Source organism: Salmo salar, chromosome ssa11, assembly GCF_905237065.1.
Source record: "Salmo salar chromosome ssa11, Ssal_v3.1, whole genome shotgun sequence".
NCBI lineage: Eukaryota > Metazoa > Chordata > Actinopteri > Salmoniformes > Salmonidae > Salmo > Salmo salar.
Genome location: NC_059452.1, coordinates 100820481 through 100833674, shown reverse-complemented (window position 1 = coordinate 100833674; position 13194 = coordinate 100820481).

Below are 13194 nucleotides of genomic sequence, written 5' to 3'. Positions count from 1 at the left end.
TCGGAGGAACGCCCGAACGCTGCGAAAGAACAGCTCCTACCCCAGCCTCGGACGCGTCCACCTCCACTATGAATGGCAAAGAGGTATCCGGATGCGCCAGCACCGGAGCGTCGGTAAACAGAAACTTCAGACGACGGAAGGCTCTGTCCGCCTCTGCCGACCACCGCAATCGCACCGGACCCCCCTTCATCAGTGAGGTAATGGGAGCTGCCACCTGACCAAAACCCCGGATAAACCTCCGGTAATAATTGGCGAACCCCAAGAACCGCTGCACCTCCTTCACCATGGTAGGGGTCGGCCAATTACGCACAGCCGTAACGCGGTCATCTTCCATCACCACCCCTGTGGTGGAAATGCGATATCCCAGAAAAGAGACGGCTTGATTGGAGAACTCACATTTCTCAGCCTTGACGTATAGGTTATACTCCAGCAGCCGCCCAAGCACTTTACGCACCAGTGCTACATGCGCGGCGCGTGTGGCGATGTAGATCAAGATGTCATCGATGTACACCACCACACCCTGTCCGAGCATGTCTCTGAGAACCTCGTCCACAAAGGATTGGAAGACGGCGGGAGCATTTTTTAACCCATACGGCATGACGAGGTACTAGATGTGGTACTAAATGCTCCTCCTGCAACAAAGGATACACGTGACTTTTAGGAAGGGCCGCGCCAGCCTGGAGGTTTATCACACAATCCCCTGTAGATGGGGTGGTAATTGAGTCGCCTTCGTTTTACTGAAGGCGATAGCCAAATCGGCATATTCAGAGGGAATGTGTACAGTAGAGACTTGGTCTGGACTCTCCACCGTGGTTGCACCGATGGAAACTCCTATACACCTACCTGAGCACTCCCTCGACCACCCCTTAAGAGCCCTCTGCCCCCATGAAATCTGAGGATTGTGAGAGGCTAGCCAGGGAAGTCCCAGCACCACCGGAAATGCCGGGGAATCAATAAGGAACAGGCTGATACGTTCCTCATGACCCCCCTGCGTCACCATGACCAGTGGCACTGTTACCTCCCTCACTTGGCCAGACCCTAGTGGTCGACTATCTAAAGCGTGCACGGAGAAGGGTTGGTCCAGTTTAACCAGGGGAATCCCTAACTTATCAGCAACCCCACGGTCCATAAAACTCCCAGCTGCGCCTGAATCGACTAGTGCCTTATACTAGGAGTGAGGGGAAAACAAAGAAAAAAAACAGAGACGTACATGTGGTCGACAGAGGGCTCTGGGTGTGTCTGGTGCTGACTCACCTGGGGGGTCGAAGTGGTGCTCTGCCTGCCATCTGAATTCCCGGGAGAACCTCTCCAGCACCGGTCTGCAGTGTGTCCTCTATGGCCACAGTGGGTGCAGGAGAGCCCCCCCCCCCTCCGGTCCTCGTAGCAGCAGTCCCTCCTAGCTCAATGGGCGTTGGAGCAGGAGGGATGGGAGGTGGAATGAGTAGGCCCCGATCGGAACGTCCCCGGGCAGCCAGCAGGTTGTCCAGCCTGATGGACAAATCAATCAACTGGTCCAGGGTGGTGGTATGGTCCCGGCAAGCCAGCTCCCGGCGAACGTCCTCACGTAAACTACACCTGTAGTGGTCAATCAGGGCCCGCTCATTCCACCCCGATCCGGCGGCTAGAGTCCGGAACTCCAGGGCAAAGTCCTGAGCGCTCCTCGTCTCCTGCCTCAGATGGAATAATTGCTCGCCTGCCGCCTTGCCCTCCGGGGGATGATCGAATACCGCCCGGAAGCGGCAAGTGAACTCTGGGTAGTTGTCCTTAGCTGAGTCTGGGCCCTCCCATACGGCGTTGGCCCATTCCAGAGCTCTACCCGTGAGGCACGAGACGAGGACGCTCACCCTCTCTTCATCGGAGGGAGAGGGCCGGACGGTCGCCAGGTATAGGTCCAACTGGAGCAAAAACCCCTTGCACCCAGCGGCCGTCCCATCGAACTCCCTGGGAGCCATGATCCGGATCCCGCCTGTACTGGGTCCGGTGGGTGTCGGTAGGGGCGCCGGGTGATGACTTGGTCCTGGTGGGGGTGAAGGAGCGACTCGCTCCCAGCTCTCCAAACGGTCCAGCACCTGGTCCATGGCCGTGCCCAGTCTGTGGAGGAGGCTGGCATGTTGGGAGACTTGTTCCTCCATTGACGGTGTTTCTGTCCCTGCTGACCCCATAACGTGGTACGGGATTCTGTCACGAGCGGGTAGAACTGTTTTAGGGTGAGTCAAGCGCAGGAGACTGAGGTCCGTTGGAACAAACTTGATTTAATAAATTCAAAGGCAAAATCCATATACGGCTGGGAGCACAACAGTCAAAAAGACTAAAAGAAGCTCCGCTCAAAAGGGCAGACGGGGCGCAGCCCGGCAACCCTACTGCCTATACAATAAGTCGTAACCCAAACAATATAACACCACATGTAACAAAGAACAATCCCGCACGAATCCTAACTAAACACAGACAGACTAAATACCCCCCCACTAATGACAAAGACGAAATAGGTGCAATCAAAAAACAGACATAACTAACAGACACTGAAACACAGATCGGTGGCAGCTAGTAGGCCGGCGACGACGAACGCCGAGCACCGCCCGACCGAGGAGAGGCGCCACCTTCTGTGGACGTTGTGACAGTCACAAAGCATTTGATATACAGATGTCTTACAGTTGTGATGATTCAAGTTTGTTTATTGTCCCATACTGTTTCCTGTGACTCTAAAAACGGCACTGTAAGCTCTTTAAAACCAAGATGTATTGTATTGCAATATTGGCTTTTTTATTTAATTTTGATAATGGGAGGACAGATGCAAAAATGTCATTTTACAGAGGCCACAATTTTATTTTATCATCAGTGTTTTTGATATATGAGATGCCAGTTTCACAAAATCGTCCATGTCATTGTTAGATGTATTGAATTACAATATTGAGCTTTTATTGGTACATGTATTAAAGTGAACAGAGGCCAACATTTAATTTCAGTCCACATTTTATTTTATTATCATCAGTATTTTGATCTATGTATTACAAATGTCTTATATTTAAGAATAAAGTGCTTTGTTAAATACTGACTTCTGATTTATTGACGTTAAATTTAGTTGTACAAATGCTACTCTTGACTGATAATATTCAATTCTATATTGAGTGAATTGGCAGTAGAGTTGTTTCCATGTTACTCTAAATAGAGTAAATTACAACGGAACGATTACAACAGAACGATTTGATTAGTGTAGTGTTAGCTAGCTACATAGTTGTCTTTGCTGTCTTTGTATCTAAGATAATTGTGTAGTTTAGAGTAATTATCGAGGTTAGCTAGCCAGGTTAGCTAGTGTTAGCTAGCTACATAGTTGCCTTTGTATCATGATAAGGTGTAGCACTGAAACTATCGAGGTTACCTAGCCAGCTACACTTTCAAACAACGTCAACAACGCAGCCACTGCTAGCTAGCCTACTTTACCAGCCAGCAGTACCGTATCATTTTAGTCATTTTAGTCAATAAGTTGTCTTTGTCATAGTTTGTCATAGTTTGATAATTGTGTAGTTTAGAGTAATTATCGAGGTTAGCTGGCGAGCTATTTTCGTCCCCCGCGACGCCATTTCCAAACCTAGCCAACTATTACCGACGAGCAGCATTGTAGAAACTAAATACATTACAAAGGAACGTCTTGATTAGTGTTATGTCAGCTAGCTACATAGTTGCCTTTGTATCATAAGGTCGAGGTACTGAAACCATCGAGGTTACCTAGCCAGCTACACTTTCAAACAAAGTCAACAACGCAGCCACTGCTAGCTAGCCTACTTCACCAGCCAGCAGTACTGTATCATTTTAATCATTTTAGTCAATAAGATTTTTGCAACGTAAGCTTAACTTTCTGAACATTCGAGACGTGTAGTCCACTTGTCATTCCAATCTCCTTTGCATTAGCGTAGCCTCTTCTGTAGCCTGTCAATGTGTCTGTTTATCCCTGTTCTCTCCCCTCTGCACAGGCCATACAAACGCTTCACACCGCATGGCCGCTGCCACTCTAACCTGGTGGTCCCAGCGCTCACGACCCACGTGGAGTTCCAGGTCTCCGGCAGCCTCTGGAACTGCCGGTCTGCGGCCAACAAGGCAGAGTTAATCTCAGCCTATGCTACCCTCCAGTCCCTCGACTTCTTGGCGCTGACGGAAACATGGATTACCACAGATAACACTGCTACTCCTACTGCTCTCTCCTCGTCTGCCCACGTGTTCTCGCACACCCCGAGAGCTTCTGGTCAGCGGGGTGGTGGCACTGGGATCCTCATCTGTCCCAAGTGGACATTCTCTCTTTCTCCCCTGACCCATCTGTCTATCGCCTCCTTTGAATTCCATGCTGTCACAGTTACCAGCCCTTTCAAGCTTAACATCCTTATCATTTATCGCCCTCCAGGTTCCCTTGGAGAGTTCATCAATGAGCTTGACGCCTTGATAAGTTCCTTTCCTGAGGATGGCTCACCTCTCACAGTTCCGGGTGACTTTAACCTCCCCACGTCTACCTTTGACTCATTCCTCTCAGCCTCCTTCTTTCCACTCCTCTCCTCTTTTGACCTCACCCTCTCACCTTCCCCCCCTACTCACAAGGCAGGCAATACGCTTGACCTCATCTTTACTAGATGCTGTTCTTCCACTAATCTCATTGCAACTCCCCTCCAAGTCTCCGACCACTACCTTGTATCCTTTTCCTTCTCGCTCTCATCCAACACTTCTCACTCTGCCACTACTCGGATGGTATTGCGCCGTCCCAACCTTCGCTCTCTCTCTCCCGCTACTCTCTCCTCTTCCATCCTATCATCTCTTCCCTCTGCTCAAACCTTCTCCAACCTATCTCCTGATTCTGCCTCCTCAACCCTCCTCTCCTCCCTTTCTGCATCCTTTGACTCTCTATGTCCCCTATCCTCCAGGCCGGCTCGGTCCTCCCCTCCTGCTCCGTGGCTCGACGACTCATTGAGAGCTCACAGAACAGGGCTCCGGGCAGCCGAGCGGAAATGGAGGAAAACTCGCCTCCCTGCGGACCTGGCATCCTTTCACTCCCTCCTCTCTCTACATTTTCCTCTTCTGTCTCTGCTGCTAAAGCCACTTTCTACCACTCTAAATTCCAAGCATCTGCCTCTAACCCTAGGAAGCTCTTTGCCACCTTCTCCTCCCTCCTGAATCCTCCCCCCCCCCCTCCTCCCTCTCTGCGGATGACTTCGTCAACCATTTTGAAAAGAAGGTCGACGACATCTGATCCTCGTTTGCTAAGTCAAACGACACCGCTGGTCCTGCTCACCCTGACCTCTTTCTCCCCTCTCTCTCCAGATGAAATCTTGCGTCTTGTGACGGCCGGCCGCCCAACAACCTGCCCGCTTGACCCTATCCCCTCCTCTCTTCTCCAGACCATTTCCGGAGACCTTCTCCCTTACCTCACCTCGCTCATCAACTCATCCTTGACCGCTGGCTACGTCCCTTCCGTCTTCAAGAGAGCGAGAGTTGCACCCCTTCTGAAAAAACCTACACTCGATCCCTCCGATGTCAACAACTACAGACCAGTATCCCTTCTTTCTTTTCTCTCCAAAACTCTTGAACGTGCCGTCCTTGGCCAGCTCTCCTGCTATCTCTCTCAGAATGACCTTCTTGATCCTAATCAGTCAGGTTTCAAGACTGGGCATTCAACTGAGACTGCTCTTCTCTGTGTCACGGAGGCTCTCCGCACTGCTAAAGCTAACTCTCTCTCCTCTGCTCTCATCCTTCTAGACCTATCTGCTGCCTTTGATACTGTGAACCATCAGATCCTCCTCTTCACCCTCTCCGAGTTGGGCATCTCCGGCGCGGCCCACGCTTGGATTGCGTCCTACCTGACAGGTCGCTCCTACCAGGTGGCGTGGCGAGAATCTGTCTCCACACCACGTGCTCTCACCACTGGTGTCCCCCAGGGCTCTGTTCTAGGCCCTCTCCTATTCTCGCTATACACCAAGTCACTTGGCTCTGTCATATCCTCACATGGTCTCTCCTATCATTGCTATGCAGACGACACACAATTAATCTTCTCCTTTCCCCCTTCTGATAACCAGGTGGTGAATCGCATCTCTGTATGTCTGGCAGACATATCAGTGTGGATGACGGATCACCACCTCAAGCTGAACCTCGGCAAGACGGAGTTGCTCTTCCTCCCGGGGAAGGACTGCCCGTTCCATGATCTCGCCATCACGGTTGACAACTCCATTGTGTCCTCCTCCCAGAGTGCTAAGAACCTTGGCGTGACCCTGGACAACAACCTGTCGTTCTCCACTAACATCAAGGCGGTGACCCGATCCTGTAGGTTCATGCTCTACAACATTCGCAGAGTACGACCCTGCCTCACACAGGAAGCGGCGCAGGTCCTAATCCAGGCACTTGTCATCTCCCGTCTGGATTACTGCAACTCGCTGTTGGCTGGGCTCCCTGCCTGTGCCATTAAACCCCTACAACTCATCCAGAACGCCGCAGCCCGTCTGGTGTTCAACCTTCCCAAGTTCTCTCACGTCACCCCGCTCCTCCGCTCTCTCCACTGGCTTCCAGTTGAAGCTCGCATCCGCTACAAGACCATGGTGCTTGCCTACGGAGCTGTGAGGGGAACGGCACCTCCGTACCTTAAGGCTCTGATCAGGCCCTACACCCAAACAAGGGCACTGCGTTCATCCACCTCTGGCCTGCTGGCCTCCCTACCTCTGAGGAAGCACAGTTCCCGCTCAGCCCAGTCAAAACTGTTCGCTGCTCTGGCACCCCAATGGTGGAACAAGCTCCCTCACGACGCCAGGACAGCGGGGTCAATCACCACCTTCCGGAGACACCTGAAACCCCACCTCTTTAAGGAATACCTAGGATAGGATAAAGTAATCCTTCTAACCCCCCCCTTAAAAGATTTAGATGCACTATTGTAAAGTGGTTGTTCCACTGGATATCATAAGGTGAATGCACCAATTTGTAAGTCGCTCTGGATAAGAGCGTCTGCTAAATGACTTAAATGTAAATTACAGTTTGTAGAGTTAAATATAAACACCGAATAGAGTAGAAATAACTCTGAAAATTGAACTCTGCAACAAGAGTAATTTTTACTCTATTTAGACTGGGACCAAATGTTATCTTTTGTAGAGTATAATTGTATTCAATTTGAGTAAAATTTACTCAGATAAATGTACTGTGTATGCATTGATATGTAGGCTACGTGTGCATTTACATTTTCTTTTATGTAGTTCTGTACTTGAGCAGTTCTTGTCTATTGATATACTGTATTATGTCATTCTGTATTATGTTTCATGTTTTGTGTGGACCCCAGGAAGAGTAGCTGCTGCTTTTGTAACAGCTAATGGGGATCCTAATAAAATACCAAATACCAAAATATAATGTAGGTAGATGACGTGATGACGCGACGAAAAATACAGTGCTACACAGAACAAAAGCTGCAAAATACTAAGCGCACACTTCCAACAACTAAACAAGTTCAAGTCGAGCAGTCATTTGAAAGAGTAAGAACATTTCAGCGAGACAACTCAAAGGCAAAATCCATTAACGCCAAGAAAATGGAATTGATGGCCCTTAACAATCAACTGTTTTCTGTCGTGGATGATGTTGGCTTTCGCCAACTGGTCGAGCACCTCGAGCCCAGGTAAACACTACCAAGTAGGCGCTATTTTTCAGATGTTGCGCTACCGGAGTTAAACAGTATTGTTGAAATGCACATCCATTAGCTGCTTGCTATGGGCGTCACTGCTATTAGCTTCATGGCTGACATTTGGACCAGTGATGTCAGCCCCATGAGCATGCTGAGTCTGACAGCACAGTGAGTCAACGAGGATTTTGTACTGAGGAAAGCCGTATTGCATCCTCAAGAATGTGCTGGTTCTCATACCGTTGCTGGCATTTCAATGGCATTTGAGAACATGTTTGAAACTTGGAATCATGAACACACTCCTAGCGCCATTTGACCAACTGACTGGAAAAATAAACTCATCAACAACATCTGCAGCAGACGTGATACCCTCTGTCATGGCATTGAAATACCTGCTCAACAAAACCTGCCAACACAGACCGTGGGGTTAATCTCTAGGGGACACCTTCAAGATATCAATCCCGTTAACGGGATTCTTTGACAACATCCGGCGAAATGTAACATTAAACATTCTTGAAAATACAAGTGTCTTACACCATTCAAAAGAATAGAATCTTGGTAATCAAACTCCGTTGACCGAATACAGAGAAAAAATGGCATGCTTTTCTTTGAGAAGAGCGATCAACAACAACAAACTTTTTCCGCCATGACAGGTATGACACATTCACATCCGACGGTAAAAATATGACTTACATTCTGATATCTTGCTCTTATTTCTCATCCTGGGGGTCCCAGTGATCAAATGAAGTGCCGTTTTCTTTGATAAAATCAATTTTTGTAGCCTAACACGAAACATTTTGTAAACCGCTTGTGTCGTGAATTCCGTGTCTATCAACTTTTGACGAAGCATTCGATGTAATTACACACACTAAACATACGTTTATCTAGTCACGGTTGGTTTCATTGCCATCCTCTGGATGTTTGTAACACAACCAAACTTGATTGTTCTTTTGTGGTGCATATTGACCGAAAGGAACTGATTTGAAGACAACGAGCAATGACATCATTGCGCACCAATAATATTAGCGATGTTTCGTTGATTGACTTTGATTGAATTTCTGTCCAATGGTTACTGATCTTCTTGAAATCTAGCTTGGTAGATAGCCAATGAGCTGAGGTAAACTCCAGTATGTGATGGTTATAGGTTGGAACACCAGCCCTTGTCAGTAAACGCACGCGTAACAAACTTCATTCGCCATTGAAGATCAGACTTGTTGAAGGCACACGCCATTACGCACAGTTGTATTTTGTGAAGAGTAGTTTCAGGGATTGTATAGAAAACATTATGGCGAATACATCTGGAAAAGCGAAGTCGAAGGCTAAGTATACAAATTTGCAAAACATTTTAGAAGAAATAGATAGGGAGAGTGAGACAGAATATTTACTTGACGATGAATCTTTGAGTGACCATAGCTTTGATTCGGAAGCTGAGGAAATGTTTCTGCAAGGAGAGGACATTCTTCTGAACTGGTAAGTGCTAATGCCGTTGTTTGAAATATAAATCAATTGATATTTTTTGGCAAAATATATTTTTTTGTGGAATTTATAGAAATATAATCAGTAATGAAATGTGATGAAATGTGTAACACACAATGTATTGCCAAAGTACAAAATATTTTTTGCACTTTTTTTATTTAAAAAAATGTGTTTGTTGGAATTGCATTTTGTTACTTTGTATATAGTTATTTGCACAAAATATGTACCTTTTTTGACAAATATTTTCTGACCAATATTTTCTGCACTTTTTTATTTAAAAAATGTGTTTGTTGGAATTGCATTTTGTTACTTTGTATATAGTTATTTGCACTAAAAATGTACCTTTTTTTGACCAATATTTTCAGAAAAATATTTATTTGCACTTTTTTATTTAAAAAATGTGTTTGTTGGAATTGCATTTTGTTACTTTGTATATAGTTATTTGCACAAAAAAATGTACCTTTTTTTGACCAATATTTTCTGACCAATATTTTTGGCACTTTTTTATTTAAAAAATGTTTGTTGGAATTGCATTTTGTTACTTTGTATATAGTTATTTGCACAAAAAATTTACCTTGTTTTGACAAATATTTTCTGACAAATATTTTCAGCACTTTTTTATAAAAAAAATGTGTTTGTTGGAATTGCATTTTGTTACTTTGTATATAGTTATTTGCACAAAAAAATGTATCTTTTTTTGACCAATATTTTCTGACCAATATTTTTGGCACTTTTTTATTTAAAAAATGTTTGTTGGAATTGCATTTTGTTACTTTGTATATAGTTATTTGCACAAAAAATTTACCTTGTTTTGACAAATATTTTCTGACAAATATTTTCTGCACTTTTTTATAAAAAAAATGTGTTTGTTGGAATTGCATTTTGTTATGTTTTTATATAGTTATTTGCATAAAAATTTATAAAAAATATAAAAAACTGCTACATTTTTATAAAAAGTGTTTTTTTGTGTTAGAATTGCATATTCTTATGTTGTATATAGTTATTGGCATAAAAATGTATCACTTCACCAATTCGGTCACTTGGATACATTTGGGCAACTTGTGTGGGACACCTGGGTGACTTCATGCTAAATGTCATGTAGCTCACTCATTCCTGAAGTTATCAGTCTGAAACGTTGCACAACTACAGTTGCCCTCTTGTGTTCTCCAACTAAATTGTCCCCAGCATCCTATCTGACTGTTTGGCATTTGTTGTACATTGAAAGATGATGCTACAACAATCACAAAACAGAAAACGTATGCTCTTTCTTTCTCTTTTACCAGATCTATTGTGTTATATTCTCCTACATTCAAATTAACATTGCCACAAACTTCAGAATGTTTCCATTCAAATGATACCAAGAATATGCATATCCTTGGGGGGGGGAAGAGAGGCCACGGGCAGACAGAGCTGAAACTTCTCTAAAACAGGCTAGAAGCTACATGTGCAACACCAAGTCAGAACAGTGTCGGGTAGCGTCAATCGAATCTGGTATTAGGATATAAACAAACCATGCAACTTAGTTTTGCAATTATTATTTAATTCATCTTTAAGTAAATAGAATGATAGTACAAATGGAAAATATGATGTTCGTATATACGGTCTCACTGTAACACCACGCAGGGCAGACAGAGAAGAGGACGACACATCCTTTGTTCATCCTTAAATACTCTGACAGAGATTGTTCCGGTTCACTGCTGGCCTGTCAGAGGGAGGATGAGCATGTTTAAACGTACTCATCCTATCGTTGGCGTGCAGGCTGGTCCTAGCCTCGTGACGCACTTCCTGTTGCCGGGTGTAGTTCTTGTCTTCAGCAGTTGACTTATCCATAGTTTATATACTTAATATTGTAGCATAGCTTCTCCGTTATATTATATAGGCTATGCAAACAAATAGCCAGTTCAATCCTAACAACAGTAGGCTAAGTTATGAGGGGAAAAGTGACCAAATTATTAGGGTGAGTCACATGGGCTACTAACACTTAGTATTACTTTCTTAGCTACAGGATACATATCTCCCTCGCATATTACATAATTTATGCAGCAGCATATAAGACATTTTTGGACTTGGTCCTTCTTGTGGGCAAATTTTGTCATCAAAGTCTGGCATTCTCTGGCAACTCGGAAAAAAACAAGGTTGAATCATGACGTCAGTGATCTTCAGATCGGAGCTCTAGAAAGAGCGGGCTGTCACAATTAAGAGCTTTGCTTGATGTACCGATTGGTTTCATACAACCGCTCTCAACACTGCAGCAGACTTCCTTGTTGGTTTTGGGTCTAATTCAGACATAAGAGCGAGCTCTCACAGAAGTCCTCCACCTGTGATTCCGAGATCAGGATTTGTTGTGCTTTTGTTGAGGTGTGGTAGCGAAGCAACCTTTATTCGCATTCACTTAACATATACCAATTTCTCCCGACAGTGGAAGAACTGCTCTGGCGAGCTGCATGAAACAGAGGCGTGCTTCACCAGCACCGAGCTACACTGCAAGGCTGAATGATTTCCGACTGCAGTCTATCCCCGCTCCTCAAAAGAGAAAATGACAAAAAACAAAATAAATTGTTTGGTGTGGCGATAGAGCGGTGGTTTGAATTAGGTGTAATTTAGGAGACAACCTTTGTGAAGCTAAGTCAGCGTGTAAATCAAATCAAATTTTATTGGTCACATACATATGGTTAGCAGATGTTATTGGGAGTGTAGCGAAATGTTTTTGCTTCTAGTTCCAACAGTGTAAGAGGAGAACGTTAGGTATTGTGCTAACTACTTTCACATCGTTAAGATGCAATGACCTCAGGAGTACCTACCTTCTCCTCCCTCCTGAATCCTCCTCCCCCTCCCCTCCTCCCTCTCTGCGGATGACTTCGTCACCCATTTTGAAAAGAAGGTTGACGATATCCGATCCTCGTTTGCTAAGTCAAACGACACCGCTGGTCCTGCTCACACTGCCCTACCCTGTGCTTTGACCTCTTTCTCCCCTCTCTCTCCAGATGAAATCTCGCGTCTTGTGACGGCCGGCCGCCCAACAACCTGCCCACTTGACCCTATCCCCTCCTCTCTTCTCCAGACCATTTCCGGAGACCTTCTCACCTCGCTCATCAACTCATCCTTGACCGCTGGCTACGTCCCTTCCGTCTTCAAGAGAGCGAGAGTTGCACCCCTTCTGAAAAAACCTACACTCGATCCCTCCGATGTCAACAACTACAGACCAGTATCCCTTCTTTCTTTTCTCTCCAAAACTCTTGAACGTGCCGTCCTTGGCCAGCTCTCCTGCTATCTCTCTCAGAATGACCTTCTTGATCCTAATCAGTCAGGTTTCAAGACTGGGCATTCAACTGAGACTGCTCTTCTCTGTGTCACGGAGGCTCTCCGCACTGCTAAAGCTAACTCTCTCTCCTCTGCTCTCATACTTCTAGACCTATCTGCTGCCTTTGATACTGTGAACCATCAGATCCTCCTCTCCACCCTCTCCGAGTTGGGCATCTCCGGCGCGGCCCACGCTTGGATTGCGTCCTACCTGACAGGTCGCTCCTACCAGGTGGCGTGGCGAGAATCTGTCTCCGCACCATGCGCTCTCACCACTGGTGTCCCCCAGGGCTCTGTTCTAGGCCCTCTCCTATTCTCGCTATACACCAAGTCACTTGGCTCTGTCATATCCTCACATGGTCTCTCCTATCATTGCTATGCAGACGACACACAATTAATCTTCTCCTTTCCCCCTTCTGATAACCAGGCGGCGAATCGCATCTCTGCATGTCTGTCAGACATATCAGTGTGGATGACGGATCACCAGCTCAAGCTGAACCTCGGCAAGACGGAGCTGCTCTTCCTCCCGGGGAAGGACTGCCCGTTCCATGATCTCGCCATCACGGTTGACAACTCCCTTGTGTCCTCCTCCCAGAGTGCTAAGAACCTTGGCGTGATCCTGGACAACACCCTGTCGTTCTCCACTAACATCAAGGCGGTGACCCGATCCTGTAGGTTCATGCTCTACAACATTCGCAGAGTACGACCCTGCCTCACACAGGAAGCGGCGCAGGTCCTAATCCAGGCACTTGTCATCTCCCGTCTGGATTACTGCAACTCGCTGTTGG